At 38.0% G+C, this 19,403-nt stretch overlaps 1 protein-coding gene and 1 long non-coding RNA gene across 2 annotated transcripts in view; both read left to right on the top strand.

Moving 5' to 3' along the window:
* Positions 1–19,403, top strand: part of PRDM2 (PR/SET domain 2) — a 196,235-nt gene that overhangs the window by 148,268 nt on the left and 28,564 nt on the right. The window lies entirely within an intron of this gene.
* Positions 1,115–19,403, top strand: part of LOC141564126 (uncharacterized) — a 44,849-nt gene continuing 26,560 nt past the window's right edge. The window contains exons 1-2 of the long non-coding RNA XR_012488581.1: positions 1,115–11,655; positions 12,381–19,403. The exon at positions 12,381–19,403 is cut by the window's right edge and continues 26,560 nt beyond it. This is a non-coding gene — a long non-coding RNA (uncharacterized LOC141564126). The remainder of the gene's footprint in view (positions 11,656–12,380) is intronic.

Here is a 19,403-nt window from a genome sequence, read left to right as displayed (position 1 = left end):
TCCTTTCCCTCCTCCCCCCTCCCTCTTCCCCTTCCCCTTCTTCCTCTCTTTCTCCTCCCCCAGCCCCCAGGATTACACAGCCAGGAAGAGTTAAGCATCTGAGAATAGATTTGAACTCAGGACCTTCTGGCTTCAGGGCTTGTGCTCTATCCACTACACCAACTAGTTCCCCCCCCTCCCATTCTTTTTAGTTTAATTATAAGTTATGTTGATTTGTTGCATATTATTTTCCCTCCAACTTTTTTAGTTAAAGGCCCATTTGTTAAACTTAACATGATATATAGCTAAATGATCAGATATCTTTGTGACATGTACTCCGTCTCTAGCCAGGAATTTTTCAATCCTTTATTATAAGCTATAATCCTTCCTTCCTTTTCTGATCCATCTTCATGATATACAGTGCTAGATTTCCATGTTCTTAAATGCTTTGCTTTTCCTGTTTATATTGAGCAAGGAAGGATCTTCTCTAGCCATTTTTCATTCTACCAAGCCTATTCTGTTTCTGATGATGGGGTCACACTGATAAAAGTGGAAGTCTTTGTCTTCCAGAACCTTACCTGCTTCAAAGGAGACAGTGTGTATATGTGTATATGCCCATCTTTACATTCCATCTATCAAGTAATGAAGGCAACACACTAGCTTGTAGGAGGTTAAGAGAAGTTTATAGAAAGATGGTGATTACTTTAATTTTGTAAAAGAAATAAAGTGGAGGATTGGTACATATTCCATAGAGTGTGATCCAATTCAGTCTTCCACTATACCTCCCCTCATTCTTCACATAAAAAAATAATGAGGTTATGTACCAAGAGTTCCCCTTTCTCTCTTCTTCATTTCACATTCAGATGTGTTCCTCTATCATCATCTTTATGGTCTCAGATGATAAAGTGATCCTTCTTGCCAATGCCAATCCCTCTGCATATACTTTTATTTATTTTTCCATATGTACTCTTAATCTCATTTCTTTCTTTATCCAGCAAATTGTATCCACTATTATTCCTGCTTTCTTATTCATATTCTCTCTCTCTCTCTCTCTCTCTCTCTCTCTCTCTCTCTCTCTCTCTCTCTCTCTCAGTTTTTTGTTACCTGCAAGAATGCCCATCTTTTTATTAAAAAAAAAAAAAAAAAAGGCCTCACTTGATCCTACCATTCCTGCCAATTTTATATTAACCTTCATTTCTCCTCCCTTTCTTAGTTGAACTTGAGAAATTCACCCACACTTATTGCCTCTTCTTCCTCTCCTCACTCTCTTAAAGCTCTGTAGTCTGGTTTCTGACCTCATTGTTAAACTGAAGTTGTTTTCTAAAATTAACAATACTCTTAATAATTATTAAATCTATTGACCTTTTCTAATATTTGACACAGTTAATCACCTTGTGGATAATGTCTTGGTTTTCATGACACTTTTCTCTTTGTTTTTCTCCTATTTACCTGATTCCTTCTCAATCTCCTTTGTTAGCTTTAATCCTTGTCATGCCCACTATGGGTCTTCTGCCTCTCCCCGAACTCCTGTGATATATTCAGGCTTCTCTCCTATTTTTGCTTTACTGTCCCTTGGTGATCTCTTCAATTATCTCTAAGCAAATGATTTCTAGAACTTTCTTGAGCTATAGTATATGCATTATGCAATTATAATTATATAATGCTATATACATTACCAATTGCATCTTAGACATCTTGAACTAGGCATCTTGTAATCTGAAATGTACCATTTTATTATAATTTTATTTTTCAAAATACATGCAAAGATAGTTTTCAACATTCATCCTTGCAAAAACCTTGTATTTCATAATTTTCTTTTTCTCTCCCCACTTCTTCCTCTCCCTGAGACAGAAAGTAATCCAATATGGGTTAAACATGTGCAATTCTTCTAAATATATTTCCACATTTATCATGTTACACAAGAAAAATCACATCAAAAAGGAAAAGAAATGAGAAAAAAACAAGTAGCAAACGAACAAAATATAAACTGAGTAAGTGGATTGTATAGGACACTAGCTTCTGAGTGAATCAGGAGTGACTTCCTGAATATGGACATATGAGGAAGAGATAATGGTGGGAGTTGCATTCCAGCGTCTGGGACCATAGATTGAGGAATAACCAGAAGATTGGAGAGTGCAGGGGAAAAAAAAAAAAAAGGTGAAAATACTAATGTGATCCACATTCAATCCCTGTAATCCTCTCTCTGGATGCAGATGGTTCTCCATCACAAGTTTGTTGGAATTGGTCTGAATCACCTTATTGTTGAAAAGAGCCAAGTCCATCACAGTTGATCATCACATAATCTTCTTGTGTATAATGTTTCTTGGTTCTATTCACTTCACTTAGTATCACCTCATGTAAGTCTCTCCAGGCCTTTTGTGAGATCCTTTTGCTGATCGTTTCTTACAGAACAGCAATTCATTACATTCATATACCATAACTTATTCAGCCATTCTTTAATTGATGGGCATACACTTGGTTTCCAGTTCCTTGCCACTACAAAAAGGGCTGCTACAAACATTTTTTGCACCTGTGAGTCCTTTTCCCTTCTTTATGATTTCTTTGGGATACAGACCCAATAATGGCCCTGTGGGGTCAAAGGGTATGCACAGTTTTATAGCCCTTTGGGCATAGTTCGAAATTACTTTCCAGAAGGTTTGGATCAGTTCACAACTCTACCAACCATATATTAGGGTCCCAGTTTTTCCACATCTCATCCAACATTTATCATCTTTTCCTGTCATCCTAGCCAATCTGAGAGGGGTGAAGTGGTACCTCAGTTATTTTAATTTGTATGAAATGTACTATTTCCAAAACAACTCATTTTTTTTCTCCCACACCCTTCTCTCTTCCTTAGAAATGTCATAGGGACCACCATCTTCTTTTCCTGCATATCCAATCTATTGTAAATTCTCATGGCTTCTTACTTTATATCAAATGTAGTCTCTATCACCTGTTGTCTGGACTGTTGCAATAATTAGTGTTCCAGCCTAAAGTATCTTCCCCATCCCAATTCTTCTTTCATTCATATCAAAGTGATTTCCCTTAAGCACTATTTTGACCATATCATTCATTAAACTCCAATGATTCCCTTTTACCTCTCAGATTAAAGTAAAATTAACATTTAATGGTTTTTATACCCTGATCCTTTCCTAACTTTATAGTCTTATACTTTATTCCTACACTCTAGTCACACTCAATGATTTACAGTTTCTCACAAATGATACTTCCATGGGTTATTTCATTAACTCTTCTTCACACCTTCAGTAATCTCACCCCTCACCTCTAGTTACTTTCCTTAGCTTGTTCCAAGACTTATCTCAAACAACCATTATTCAGGAAGTCAATCCTGATTCACTCAGAGACTAGTGTCCTATACTACCCACTTACTTGGTTTTTATTGTGCATGTACAGGATTACTTACATAGTGTTACCCCTTCCCTCCTTTCCCTATTAGAATGTACACTCCTTCAGGAGTGAAACTTTGGTGCTAAGTACCTGAAACATAGTAAATAAATGCTTAATATTTTCATCTAAGAGCACCTCCCTTCCCTGCTGTTTACAGGAAGACATATGAGGAAGAGGTAATGGTGGGGGTTGCATTCCAGGGTCTGGGATAGTAGATTGTGTGAGGAATAACAAGAAGACTAGATTGGTGAGTGCAGAAAATCAATTAATTTATAAGACTAGAAAGGTAGATTTAATGCCAGATAAAGAAGTGCTTTAAAAACCACAAGGTGAAATTTGCATTTTGTTCTTTTTTAAAAAAAAGGGGGGGGGGGAAAGCCACTTAAATTTAAAAGGGGGAGTGATATGGGCATACTAGCACAAAGTCACCTTTGAAACTCTGAATTCTGAATGGATTGGAGATCAGGAGAGACTTCAAGCAGGTAGGCCAATTAGGAGGCTTTTGAAATAATCTAGATTGTGATAGGAGCCTGAAGTTGGAAGCTATATGACTGCAGAGAAAGGGGATTAGATGATTTTTTGAATACAGGAAAAGCAAATTTTGGTAGTTGATTAGATATGTGGATGTGGGAAAGGAAGGAATTGGGATAATACCAAGATTGCAAATATGAGACTTTTGAAGAATGGTGTGAATCTTTATGAATGTAGGATAATAATCTCATATATGTGCCTCTTTTCTCCTTTGACTCTGCCATCATCTTAGTCCTGGCCCTTATCACTTCATACTTGGACTACTGCAATACCCCGATAGGTGGTCTGCCTGCCACAAATCTCTCCCTACTCTAAGTCCATCTTTCTTTTAATTGACAAAGTGATTTTCGTAAACATCGGATCTAATCGTGTCACCACTACTTTGTTCCCCACCCTCCACCAATTAAACTAGTGGCTTTCTGTTACCTCAGGTGTTAAATATAAAATCCTCTGCTTGGCATTTAAAACCCTTCATACCCTGCCATGTTCTTTTCTGTCTCCTTACATTTTACACACAAACACATAGGCACACACATATGTAACACTTTGATCTGGTGACACTGGCCTCCTCAGTCACTGAACTAAACATTGGGCATTTTCACTGGTTGTTCAACTTGGGATGCTCTCTCTTCTCATCTTGGCTTCTTTGACTTCAAACCTCAGCTAATATCCCACCTTCTACTGGAAACTTTTATAAATCTTCATTCTAATGCCTTCCCTCTGTTAGTTATTTCTAATTTATCTGATATATAGCTTGTTTACGAGTAGTTGTTCACATGCTATCTCCCCCATTAGACTGTGAGGTCTTTGAAAGTAGCAATTGCCATTTTACTTTTCTTGCTATCCCCAGCAGTAAGCATAATGCTTAACAAATAATTGGATGCATTCTGAATATTTACTGAATGAATTGATTTGTGATACGGTATGAGCTCAGTAGAGACTGGGACTGAATGGATAGATGTGTGTGTGATTTCTGCAGAGGTGATCATTAAATAGTGACTGAAGTTACAAGGGATGGGGTACATCACATTTAGGAAGCATTCTGTGAAGGATGAGCAACAAAGGAGGCAGAGAAGAAGTGGTCAAGAAGCTCTCAAATTCATTTTTATTAACCATCCTGTGCATTTATTTGTGGATGATTAAAGTAATTTTTTCTGACTCCTTAGATTTTTATTTTGTTTCCTGAGAGTCCCTTTTTTTTTCCTGAGTCATAGTTTTTTCACCTGCCTTTTTTGGCTGAAAGCCCCCATGAAGAGATTTGCAAGGCCTTTGGCAAATAGATTTTTCCTAGGTATTGCTCCGGTGCCCTCCATCCACGAGCCATGATTCATGATCATGAGCCTGGCATACCTGTATTTTAAATTCAGGAATAACTGACAATTATCTAACACTTTAAGAAGTGCTTTATGCACACTAATTTGAGCCTTATGATAACCTTGAGATGAAAGCAAGACTAGTTAGACTTTTCATAATGACACACTTATTAAGTATCCAAAGTATGATGTGGGCCCAGGTCTTTGATGATGACAGGAAGGCCAGTTCTCTTGACACTGCCCTATCTTCCAGAAAAACATCTCTCATTTTCCACACCTTTCTCAAAGATATTCCTTTTTTTCCCCCCCTAAATCCTTTGCTTTCAAAGGGCAGTATGCCCTTTTCTATGCCCCTCAAGTCTTCCATTGCCCAAAACTATAGAAACTTTAGCTGTGCTGTCTAGGCTTCTGGCAGTACCATCTTTGGCCTTGTCAATCACTTGAAATCGTATTAATATATCCCAGTTAGACATATCACTTTCTTGTCATGTCTTAGATGCATATCCTAGGAAGACATCAGACATTATCAGGGCAATAACTATTTAGCTTCTTACCTCTGAGCAAGGAATCTACAAGTGCCACTACTCATCCCTCTTTGTTGATTTAGCAACATTTACACAATATAAGGGTAAGTAGATCCCTGAAGATGGATTACCATAATCTTGAAAAAGTACTATAAGGAAAGATTTTAGATAGTGATAAACACTGCAAATATTAATGTGCTTTTTATAGGATAATAATTTTTAGAACAGTTTTTGAATGGATGGATTTTTTTTTTTTTTGGCTGAGACAATTGGGGTAAAATGACTTGCTCAGGATCACATAGCTAGGAAGTGTTAACTGTCTGAGACCATATTTGAACTCAGGTCCTCCTGACTCCTGGGCTGGTACTCTAACCACTGCACCAACTAGCTACCCCTGGATGAGTTAAAAATAAAATTGTCATGCATCTACTTTGTGTCAGGTCCAAAACAAGAATAAATTTCCATAGGAAAAGACAACACATATAAGAGATTGGCAATCAGGGAAGAAGTATTTTGGGGAGGAAAGTCGATATAGCAATAGGAGTAACAGGGCAGTTGCTTAAGATGTCCTTGCCAAGAATGATAGTACGGGAGCAGGAGAAGAGGGTTCCTTTAATGGCAATGCATAATGGCCTATAGATGTCTGGGAAAGTCCTAGTCAGCTAGAAATTGGGCAAGGTAAGTGAAAAGCTCGCTAGTCTCACCTCTGAGTTACAGAGCTCGGGCCCTTCAATTACTATAAGAAAATGGTGGCTAGAGAGCCATTCAGCATGCTATGGAGTTGGACATGCTGTACTAAAAATGAATAAAAAAGTAATAATTATAAAGCATTTATTAAACTTCACTACCGATTTAGTATACAAATAGAAAATCAGAACAGGCTCTCAAGTCCATGTTCTAACGTGAACATCATATACGAAATATCTCAGTGGTCTTTAAAGTACAACAGCAGGCAATAATGCTATTTTCATTATTAAAAACATAAAGTGAATCAGCTGACAGTACCAGGGATTTTGGGGGAAAGAATTTTCTTTCCCAGGTCTTAAGTAGATGTGGCTGTTTAGGAAACAGGAATTGTACTATGTACAAGGGAAATTACCAGCATGCAATGTATATAACAATTGCTAATTTGGACTGTGGTTGCCGGGGTCAGCCTGAAAGCAGGCTGAAAGATTAAAGAGTGCTACTTTTCCCAGGACTTTTGTGTTGGGAAAGGCCATTCCCCTTCTCTGCAAGGACTGGTCTTGATGACAACTGGACAAGGGGAGGTAGAGAGGGAGCTCGATAACATATAGGAATCCTACAATTTTGAAGATGAATATTTTCCACTCCTGGAAACCTTAAAATACTATGGAAATAGAATTTATTACTAACATTTGAAAAAAAAAGCCAAAACACCAAAAAACAATTAGATACAACATTAATGATATACTTTGGGAAGACAGGGTAGGTGGACCAAAGCACCTGGACTACTACTGTCCCTCAGACCCAGAGGCAAACAGTCCAGGATCTTAAGCCTAAAAACCTCAAGAAAGATTTTGTCTCCCAGACCAAAAGCCTGGTTCCTATGTGTGAAATAGGCAGTAAGACATCCCCATAGTATAAGGAAATCAAATTGTTGCAGTGTCTTTTTGGAATCAATGGCTCATAAGTGACAGCCATGATATGAACTTAAGCTTTCTGCCATTCAAGTTCACTGTTCTTTCCAGCAGTGGATCAAGCATCAGTCTTGGAGTCAGAAAGATTCATCTTTCAAAGTTCAAATTTAGCCTCGGAGACTTAATAGCTATGTGACCCTGGCAAGTCACTTGACCTTGTTTGCCTCAGTTTCCTCATCTGTAAAATGAACTGGAGAAGGGAATGGCAAACCATTCCAGCATCTCTGTTAAGAAAACCTCAAATGGGGTCATGAAGAGTGAGGCATGACTGAACAATGACCCAATAACAATTACTGCCTCTCCAATCTCACAAATGCGTGTATTGAAGCTATTGCAAAACATCTAAATTTGGTCCCGTTTTACTAGAGTGATGCAGAAAAAAAGGTACAAGTGACATTCCTGACTCTACATATGGATTCTCTCTGCTACTAGGTTCTTCTTACCCAATACATCATCTCAACAGCTTCTAAAGTGATTTTCCTTAAGTGCCGAACTGACCTGGTCAGTAAACTGCCCTCTTTAAGCCTCCAATGACTCCTTATTATCTCTAGAAAAAAATAAAATTTCTTACTGTTATCTGTTAAAACCCTTTACAGCTTGTTGCCAATCTACCATTTTATCCTCATATGAATGTATGCTACATTCCACATTGCCATGTAGGAAATATATATATGTATATTTGATATGTATAAAAATAAGACTATATATGCATATCTCCTCATATAAAAATTTTAAAAATTATCAAACATTTATTGTTTTTCTCTTCTACCACTTTCCCCCAGGGAAAAGGAGAAAAATCCTTATAATAAATGCTTAGTAAAATAAAACAAATTCTCCTATTAGCTATATCCAAAAATGTGTCTCATTCTGCCTATTGTTCCATCACCTCTCTTGCTAGAAGATTTTATCATACTGTGGCTAGAGATATACAAGTCTACATTGTAGTTAGTTTTTTACTTTGTTCTAAAGATGTCCTTTTTTTCCTTCCTTATAACAATTAAAATTTATATTTCCCCTCCATTTTACTTGTTCCCTGTAGTACTTTAAAAACTTTATCTAAGAGAAGCTTTTAAGCTTATATATTCTTATCTGTTGAATTATTCATAGAAGCACATGACCTAAAAGAATAGTTGTGTTGCTACAGAATATGTGAGAGAAATGTTATATTTCAAGGATCCTGAAGGAGTGTGTAGGGAGCAAGAAAGTAATAAATATCAATGAATGTAATTTTTATTTATTGGTTCAGCACACAACAAAGCTGTATCTGTCGCATTAGTTACAAGGGCCTTTTTGTCAATGCATATTGTTTACTAGATTTTTTAATTAAATAAATATTTACTGATCACTTGCTATGATATATCAAAACATGAATAATGTGGTTCCTACCCACAATCAAAGCACAGTGTCAGAGAATCATAAATTTGGAAGTTGAATTTACCTTAAAGACTATTATAATACAATTCTATCATTTGGTAGATGAGGAAACAAATTAAGAGACTTATTAAACCACTGGCTGGGATTTAAGCCTAGGGCTTCTGACTACCAGTCCCGTGCTCTTGTGCATAGGCTGAATGAAAAGAGACCTTAGCTAGCCTGAACAAGAATCCTTACTACATCAATCTTGTCAGTTCATCCTATTTTTAAAGACTCAACTGAATGGGAATCCACTATCTCCAAAATGGGCCTGTTACTCTTTCTGATAGAAGTTTGTCTTCTCATCAGACCTAAATTTGTCTCTGTAGCTTTGATCCTTGCCCCAGTTCAGATCTCTGGAGCCAAGAACAATAAATAGTACCTGTTTCATTTGATGTCCTTTCAGATACTTTGAAGCACTCTAAAATATCTTTCTCTCCTTTTTACTTCTGCAGTAAATATCCCCTGGTATTTCATATAGTATGAACTTAAGGCCCTTCCCCTTCCCCTTCCCTTCCTAGATGTCTTCTCTCAGGCACTATTCAGTTTGCCAAAGAACTTCTGGAACTGCAGTATTCAGAACTGAACACAATTCTTCAGAAGGATGAGGGCAGAGTACAATAGGACTGCAATTTCTGTAATCCTCATCACCGTGTCCCTCAGTGAAGCAAAACTTACACTGTCTTTTTTTGGTTGTCATATCACACTACTAATTAAGTTTGAGTTTGTAGCCTACCAAACACCTTAAGTCTTTTTTCACATGATTGGTTGTGTCAGCCACAATTCCCCAATCTAATTTTTTTCGGCGGGTTTGTTTTAATGTTTCATTGATGTTCTTTTTAAATATCATTGACATTTCCCCCAACTGCCTTGCCCCACCATAATATTTCTTTGTTATAGATATAGTTTAAGAAAAATCATTGTGGTATCCAGATATGAAAAATGTAAGCTTCATTCTGCACCTAAAATCTACTACTTCTGCATAGAAAAGGCTGCCTGTCTGATCAGTACTCTGAAATGATTGTATATTGAATTGATCAGAATTCTGAAGTCTTTCAGTGTTAATGAGGGAAAGGAAAGGGAGAACCCCATTTCTCGGTGCATAGATAGTAAGATAATCCCATGAGGCGCAGTGTCCCTTGTAAAAGAATTTACAGGCCCGGAAACCTAGATCGATAAATAAAAGGTTTATTGTAGAAATTTGGAAGTAAAGCTCAGTTAGAAAGACTCCAGGGCCAGAGCTGGCCGCTGGGCGGGCAGGAACCCTTACATGGCTGGAAGGATACCATGTGTTGGCTGGGAGGGCTCCTGCAAAGAAAGAGTTCCGGCTCACATCTTTTATACCCAAAAGATAGTGGGCAGTTCCAAGTTCTTGGTGGGCTTTTCAGTTAGCTCAGATCAGGTGAGGGCTGGGGGAAGCTGAGCTGATAGTGGGGCTGGGCCCAGATATTCAAAGGGTGCCTTTGACCAGGATTTGTGAATCAAAGTCAGCCATGGGTTGGACAATTAGAAAGGAATCTTAAAGGGACCCCAACCCCCATCAGTGTCTTTTTTACATTACTGTGAGAGTTTGTGTAAATTGTTCTTCATAGTCTACTTTCCACATTGATTCATACAAATTTTCTCAGGTTATACTTAATTCTTTGTGTTTGTTGTTTCTTTTTCTGGGTTAATATCTTTACATACATACATACACTAAGTTTGCTTAGCTGTCCCCTAACCAAAAGACATCCACTTTGTTTCCAGTTCTTTGTTGCCATCATTTTTATTATTATGCCAAGTATTTTTATTCAGTGAGACTTTTACAAAACCATTTGTGTCCTTGGTTGAAGTATCTACTTAGTAGTGGTATTATTGAGTCAAAGGATATATATTTTCTTCTAGAATTCCTAAATCTATTCATAGGATCATAGATTTAGAGCTGAAAGGGACCTTAGAAGCCAAAAGAGTCAATCCCCTCATTGTAGAAAAGAGGAAAATGTGGAATGACCTGAAACAACTGAACTAGTTTGATAGCTTCACTAATACTGCCTTAGAATGTCTCTCTTCCTGAGGATAGGATTTTCATTATAGGGTACGATTCTTCTCATGAGAACATTTTTAATGTAGTGAATATCGTCTGCTTTCTTATGTTACTTTTTCATTTCAATGATTATTTTAATTATCCTCTATTTTAGTCTATTTGGTTCATAAGTTTCTCATCAATAACCTTCTTCACTTTTTAGAAAATAATTTGTATTGAATTTCATGTTTATATATCCCAGATGTCTTCAGCTTGTTTGCCATGCCAAGACAAAAACAAAATGTAGGTTGAAATAGCCTGGGGAGAACTTAGCAGTTTTTAAACTTTACATTACCACTTGCCCCTTGCCTTTTCAAGATTCAGCAGTCCACTGACCCTGGCCTCCTTGCTGTTTCTTCAGGACACTTCCTCTCCTGACCGCATTTCCCCATGTCCCTTCCTCATCTTTATTTCCGGGCCTCTCTGCTTTCTTTCAAGTCCCAGAAAACCCTCCTCTCCCATAAAAAGTTTTTCCCATTGTGTTTTTCCTTTGTTCATTATCCATAGTTCAACTTCCTATGTTTTGTTTTCATGTAATTGTTTATATGTTGTTTCCACCATTAGACTGGGGGCACCTGAGAGTAAGGACTGTTTTTAATTTTCCTTTGTAACATCCTATCTTAGCACAGTGCTTAGTCAGCCAACTGACCCAGAGTGTCTTTGTGTAGTGCACTTCTTAAAGCTGTCCTTTGTCCTTCCCTGTCATCCAATGGAAACAAAAGCCCAAACCAGACCTTGGAAAAAATCTTCTTTGGAAAAGGGAGAAGGTAAGACTCCAGTGTTCATACAGACCTTATGCCTCAGCATCATTTTCCTAACTCATATGTGCTATTGAATGCTGATGGGATCAATCTAGTAAAATGAACCTAGTAAGATGAATGGTAAGGTCACAACCAGTGGTGGGGTGGGCTTGCCTTGGAAAGGACTCTGTGGCTCCCTCAGCTGTAGTAGCCAAAACTGCCATTGGTTATCTTTCTGTGCAGAAAGAAAAATTTCCATTCATTTGCCTGTAAATTGTTTGTTGGCCTTGAATTCAGTGGCACAAAGAGACCTTTGTTATGCCCTGGGCCAGAGGTTTGATGTTTTTTGTTTGTTTGTTTATTTGTTTTTTAATAAAAAGGAGTATACAAGCTTCTTTTTCTTATGTCCTATTCTTCCAACTATTCAGAACTCAGAAGTAATAGGCCCTTTGTAAAACAGGATGAGAAGGGTGAGAAGAAGAACGAAGAAATATAATGATTCCATCTTTTTCTGTTTTCCCCCTGTATAATGTTTTATTCCTCTGGTATTGAATTTCAAAGTCCGAAGAAGCTGAAAGGTGGGGGTTAAGAAGAGAGAAGGGAAACTGGTTAGGGTCCAAAGAAAAGATTTCTCTTATAATTCTGAGAAAAGAAATTTGAAAGTGAAACTAAAGGAGCCTGATGCCATTATGTTGTGAATAAAGAAATAAAATGGAAGTCCTAATCTGAATCCATGTGCCTTCTCCTCTCAGATAATTTGCCATGGGGCTTCTCTCTTCAAATAAGATAATCTTGGCAAAGTGCTTAGCAGAGTGTCTGACACATAGTAAGTACTTAACAAATTCTTGTTCCCTACCCCGTCTTCCCTTGACTTGCCTGAACCTGCTGAAACCAGGATTAGAGGTAATAACACCAACAACTAACATTTACATAGTTGCTTTCAAGTTACTAACACAATTTATTAACATCTTATTGGAGCCTCAGAATAACTCCATGAACAAGATATTGTAGAAATTATTATCCCCATTTTAAAGATGAGGAAGCTAAAAAGCTTAAAGAGATTGTGACTTATCATGGTCACAGCTCACAAATGTTAGAGGAGAGATTTGAATCCAGGTATTCCTGAGGAAAAGTCCTATATTTTACCCACTATTTCAGATTGTGTTGCTGTACAAAGGCAGTCTATGATTGCTCAAATAATAATGACTTCAGCATAAACAGGAAATATCTAGGTGCTGGAAGATCTAAGCAACCTACCCAACCTCGGAAGCATAACAAATTATTTTGGCTTCAATGTAGAATATAACAAAGGAAGCAGGAACTAATGGCACAATGAGAAGATTCAGGAATTGGAATCAGTGGGTCTTTGAGCAAGTCACTTTAAACGCTCTGGATCTTAGTTCCCTTCTTTGAAGAATGAGAGGGTTGCACTAAATGGCCTCTGAGGTCCCTTCCAGATCTGAAGCTGGGAATCAGTGATTCACAGATCACCCTTCTTTATATCTGAGGGCAGCAATTAACCAACAAACAATTCAACAGGCGTGCATTTACATACTTAAAGCATAGAAAATACTAGGCTAACTAGGGCTATAGAAGTGAAAAAAAGATTAATCTATCTTTGCCCTTGAAAGTCTTACAGTTTGGGAGAAGAAAGAAATATACAGATAAAACTAAATATATAAGCGTGGATGTATGGGGGCAACTAAAAGATGCAGACAATAGCAGAACTTGAGTCAGGAAGGAGGGAACACTTGTAGTTTGGCAGCTGAGGGGTTGGGTAGGAAGGGGAGCTTCCTGAGGAGGGGGTGGCAGCTGAGCCTTGAAGAAAGGGAAGGAATTTGACAGGTGGAGATGAATAACTGCATTCCAAGCGCGGGGCATGACCTGCAGAAATGAGTGGAGGTGGGATATGATGTTGACATTTGGCCTGGAATATTAAGAATGTGAAATGGACTGAAATAAGGTAGGAGGTAGGTTAAGTCCAGATTTTTCTTGTATCTGAGGAGAAGGAGTTTGTATTTTACCTGCAGGAGAGAGGGAGGCAGGGACAGTTTTTGAATAGGAAGTGGCATGGTCTGGGTGGAGTATGGGCCGATTTGGAAGAGACAGGAAGATCAATTAGGAGGCTGTTTCTGTAGCCCAGGCTGGCTCTCTACAAAGCTTGCAGCCAAGCACCTAGTCAGAGCTGAAGTTGAGGGAACTTGCTAATTAATTGGATGTGGGGAGAAGGGGATGAGTCAAAGATCACACCTTATTGAGAAATAAATTGTTTCATACCAATGAATTTTCCAGAAGCTTACCTGTTTAGGTAAAAAAACTTATTTGGTTTCTCCCCCCCCCCCCCTTAACCATGTTTAACATATAACCCTAATCCTAAAGAAAAAAAGAGTCATTTTTTTTCCTTCTTTATTTTGCTGAGGTAATTGGGGCTAAGGGACTTGCCTAGGGTCACACAGCTAGGAAGTGTTAAGTGTCTGAGGCCATATTTGAACTCGGGTCCTCCTGAATTCAAGGCTGGTGCTCTATCCACTGCGCCACCTAGCTGCCCCTTCTTTCCTTTAAAAAAGGTATGAGAATATCCCAAAAGAGCTGGTTTCTGTCGGTATGAGAAATTTCTTGTGTACTTCCTTCACAGAGACAGTTCACAACTAGAAGCAGGAAAGGACTTGAGAATCATCTAGTTCAACCCCCTTCATTATACAGATAAGGAAATTGGGGCTCAAGGAGGTAAAACTGGATTAAAATTGTGTAGTTTTAAAGTATCTGAAATGACATTTGAATCTAAGTGTTCCTGACTCCAAACCAAACACCGGAGGCATTGCCTGAAGCTGCTTGTCGGACAGAGTACACTGACTATATTTTAAACCTTTTTTTTTTTAAATGTCTGGGCATCATCACTAATTTCTATTCTGATCTAGACCTCCAGGGGCTTGTTGAGGCTATTTCCTCCCTGTATTGAATAAATAGTCACAGCTTGATCTGCTTTTTATAGTTTCCCCCCTCACCCTCTTCCTTGCTTGTCTTTGCCAAATTAAGTTGTTGCTGCCTCTAGCCACGCCTTTCACCATTGCTTCTAAACTACTGGACTAGAAATCAGATAATTGAACTTGTAGGGACTGAGTATAAAATAGATTGGGAGGGGGTATATCACAATCCTCTCTTTTCTGTCACATGGATTTTATAACATCTGTTTTGGCCACCTGTTTCTCAGTTGGGTGGATGAAGTTTCTAGATAAGGGATCAAGTAACTGAGATGTTACCATACCAAGATCCTGGAGGTTTTTTTTTGTCTAAGTGAAATAGCATATCAACTTGACATTTCGTGAACCAGAGATATTACAATTAGTTTCAGAGTTGTAAGGATCCATGGAAACTATAGTCCAACTAACTCTTGTACAAGAGTTCTTTCTACAACATACCCCACAAGCTATCATCTAGTCTTTGCTTAAAGATTTCTAGCGAAGGAGAACTCAAGAACTCCCATATAGTTTATTTCCTCTCTTGGATAGTTCCAAATGTTAGGAAGCTTTTCTTACAATCCCGCTAAATCTCCCTCTTTGTGATTTCTACCCAGTGCTCCTAGTGCTTTTTCCCTGGTACTTTTAAACCAGTCTGAATGGGGAAATTTTTCTGCTTCTATCAGAAACAGGAAATCAAGAAGAGGAGGAGGATTGGTTGTTTCCATGAGGAAAAGTGATTTTTGGTTATAGACCTATCATCTTTGACAACAGTATATGCAAATGGAAATGTTCAACTGGCAGTACAAATATATATTTGAGCTCCAAAGAGAGTCATGGGTAATAAATGTAAGTTCTCTAAGGGCTGAATCTGGTGTCATAATATTATAACTCCAGAAGTGGAAGGGAGCTCAGAAACCTTCTAGCCCAACCTCATTTTACAGATAAAGAAACTGAAGCTCAGGGAAGTGAAATCATTTGCTCAAAATCAAACTGGTAGTAAGTAGTTAATTTTGATTTTGGTTTTCTCCAACACCTACCACAGTGTCTAGCACAAAATGTGAGCTTAATTTTCTTTGAGTTGTTAAATGGTACCATACCTCGTATTTCTTTGGTGCTGGAAACTCTTCAGGAGAGGAAACTACTAATACTAAATACTAATACTGATTCAGGCTGGCATCTTCTCTGCAATTTACAGAAAGCTGTTCAGAGCACTGAGAGATAATTGGCTTGTCTATAGTCACACAGCCAGTCTGCTATAACTGAACTCTCTTTTTATTAGAATTGAAGACACCTCCCTGTATATGATGCTGTATTATGCTTATTAATCTGACTAGTGAATTGAGGTATTTTCCCTCTACCTGAGGAGTTGAATATAGCTTGTAAAGGTTATTAAGCGAAAGGTCAGGCAAAAGATTAAAATTCCATCCTTCTCAAATAATATGAAAGCTTGCTTATTGCTTAGTAAAGTCTCCTATGTCCAGGAATACCCCAAATGACATGGATGTGACCCTGTGTTCTCAAACACTAGTCAGAGGAGCATAAGCTTTGGCAGATCTTCCTAGGCTGGAAAGATTCTGAGTAACCATCCCGGATGGAGCTGTGTATCTCTGATCTACAGACCTCATTCCAGATTACTTATAAGATGATGAATAATTTTGGTCACAGAATTATTTATTGAGACATAGAGACAATGGTAGTGGTAGGGATGGGAGACAGCTATGTTGGGAAGGGTTCGGGAAAGGCTCCTTAGAGTGTTAAAATCTTGAAGTAGAGTATTTTAATTCTTTAAGAGACAGATTTAATTCTTGTAACTTTTTCTTATCCATGAGATATTTATTTAAGGATACAATAATCCCAAGAAATCCAGTTTAGCATGGAATCAAGAATGTATGGCTCAAATATTGCCCTGTTGTTTTCTCTCAAGTCACTCTTTGAATCTCTGCTTTCTCTTCTGTGAACTTGACACCAATAGCTGCCATTTATTCTACAGAAAATCTACATCAAAGATAGATATCAATATTCCATGTGCTACAAGTACTTGGAACGGAGCATGTTTATGAGTCATTGGCTCAAAAATCCCCTAAATCTGAGCAGGACATGGGCAGGAAGACCCGTATGTAGCTGGCACTCATAAATATTTGTTGAATGGATATTGAGTAAAACCACAAAGGAAAACACCAACAGACTATGTCTTAAATACCCAGGAATTTTCTTCGAGCTTGTCAAAGGCCCTAATTATCTGTGTATGTCAGGAATCTATGATTTCTTCAATGTTATGAGCCTCCCTCAGAACCTTAGCAGGGCCTGTCTTTGGGTAGAAGAATCCAAATCCAGTATTTTGTCTTAATTCGAAATTGTTCCAGCTAGATAGGACATGTATGAGCTTGTAATAAGATTCAGAGATGGTTTAGATTTGGATGAGTCCTTGTAGGATATAATGGCGATTCCTTTTGTGTATAGTTTGGATGAGATGAACACTAAGGTCTCTTCTCACTTTCAAATTTTTACAGTAAAGAAAACTGAAGCTCACAAAGTCCATGTGACCCACAGTAGTTACAGGCCTGAATTAGAGCTAATTCTGGGTCTAAACTTAGGTCTTCCTGATTCCACCTACAACATTTCACCCACTGTGCCACATTGCCTCATTGGAAAACTAACCCTTATATTCCTTTATCTCTCTGGACCTCAGTTTCTTTTTCTGTAAAATAAGGATATTGGATTTGAGCCAAGATGTTGGGTGGCCTTAGAAAAAAAAGACATTTCAATTTTGAAGAGATTTTAGCACCCAACTAGATTGATACACGCCTTTGATAGATTAAAGAAACAGGCCTTAAAAAAGAGAGAGAGAAAGAGAAAGAGGGAGGTCTCGAATGAAGCCATTTTCCCAGTGCTGTATAGGTAGTAAATGGCAGAAACAAGTTTTAAAACTGAACCAACCTTTGACTTAAAATCCAGTGTTTTATTTATTCCTTTTCTGATTGCAATGACTTTGTCCCCTTCCTTCCAGCCCCTCATGGAAATCTCTTTTTGTAATAAGTATAGTTAAGGAGAATAGATCAATGCCTTGGTCATGTCTGAAAATGTGTGCCTCATTCTTGTGGTCTACTACCTCTTCTACTGAGAGGTAGGAGATATGCTTCACCATCAATGGATCGATTCTGGAGTCTTTCAGTATTGTGCTCCTTGACATTTTCATGGTCATATTATAAATTATTCTATTTCTTCAATCTGTGAGTAAGAAAAGGTACCTTCCTCTCAGATTGTTTCATTGGGTCCAATGATAATTTTTAAGATCTCTTAACTATGGATCCTGTTACCTCCCAATTAACTTATGAAGTTATATAATGATTTAAGGTTTGTTATTATATATATCTTGTATCCTTTAAAATTATTCTTTAAAATGTCTTGAAACTTTTTTTCATTTGATTACAGTGACCTTTTGAGTTCAATAGCACCATGCTCATTTTATGATAAGAAAACTGAGGCTTGCTTAGAGTCACACAATTAGTAATCAAAAAGGCTGGATTCAAACTTAGATTTCTCCTAAATCATCAGAAGTATTAAAATGGGAAGAATCCAATATTGTCCCTGACTGATAATAGTCATTAATTCTACTGCAGAAATTTCCATTATCATTTCCTTTTAGAAATTATTATGGTATCTTAAATGAGATGATCACATAAATTGTGTTTTATTTTAATTTTTTTGTCTTTAAAATAAATGGTATTTTAAAAAGCTACAAATAGCCACACGAATTTTTAAAAAGTTTTAAATGGTCATGGTTCTATTCATCTGATTATAGCAAGAATTAAGAGTTCCTATCTGATCACCTCATGTGCGTGGTTAAGTGTTTGCTCAGTGCCCTTCCCCCACACCTTTCTACCTCTCTCTCTGGGTTCACAGGGTATCCTGGTGGTGTTAGGGCCATATTCACAAAGCGCTGGATTTGGAGTCAGAAGAGTTGGATTCAGACCATCCTCAGCACTTGTTGGCTGTATCACTTTGAGCAAGACAACGTGATCTCTCTTGAGAGCTAGTTCTTCGGTACAATGGGACCTTCGACCTTAGGGTTCATTCCAGCTTTGTTTCTCTGATTAGAATAGGATACAAGATGGGAATCGTACAAGCATGTTCTGTGGCTAACTAAGGAAGTAATGTCTTGATGGTGGGTGGATGACGGGAGCTATTGAGAAGTCTGGGGCAGCCTGCCCTGAGACCAAAGCACCCCTGCAGTCTTATTTCACAAGTGGAATTTTTTATGTGCTTCTGTGTAAATCTAACCTTCGTTAGCTCTGCATGGTGGGTCAAGATGCCCTTCTGCCTCTTCAAATGAGGGACATGCGTAATCACCTACAGCTGTCCAACCATTCTTCCAGCTGGTGGGGTGGGGTGGGGTGGGTGGTGTGGCTTCCTTCTGAAAAGCCATTTGTGGAGTAAATCATGCATGAACCTGTAAGAATCCCTGTGCCTGCCCAGCCTTGTTCTCAAACCAAAGAGAAAAGTTCAATAACAAAAGCAAAAAAGTATCTCTTAACAATAGTATCTGGCTTTTGTAAAGTTTAAAAGACTTGAAAACCTTCCTTTGTTTTTCTCCAGCTTTGCTCCAGTTTGTGAGAAACTAGATTCTAGCTTCTTGTGGACTGGATCTAGAACCCAAGGACCTGGTTTGAGAACTTGCTTCTGGCACCCCTTCCATGACCTTCTCCAGGACTCAGTTTCCTTATCTGTAAAATGAAGAGGTCAGGTTAGGTGATTTCTTAGTTCCTAGATAACTTCACATCTACCACTTTACAATCCCTGCAAAACTGACAGTTT

This window comes from Sminthopsis crassicaudata, chromosome 3 (genome assembly GCF_048593235.1).
Source record: "Sminthopsis crassicaudata isolate SCR6 chromosome 3, ASM4859323v1, whole genome shotgun sequence".
In the NCBI taxonomy this organism is placed as follows: domain Eukaryota; kingdom Metazoa; phylum Chordata; class Mammalia; order Dasyuromorphia; family Dasyuridae; genus Sminthopsis; species Sminthopsis crassicaudata.
This window is presented reverse-complemented; position numbering and strand designations above follow the sequence as displayed.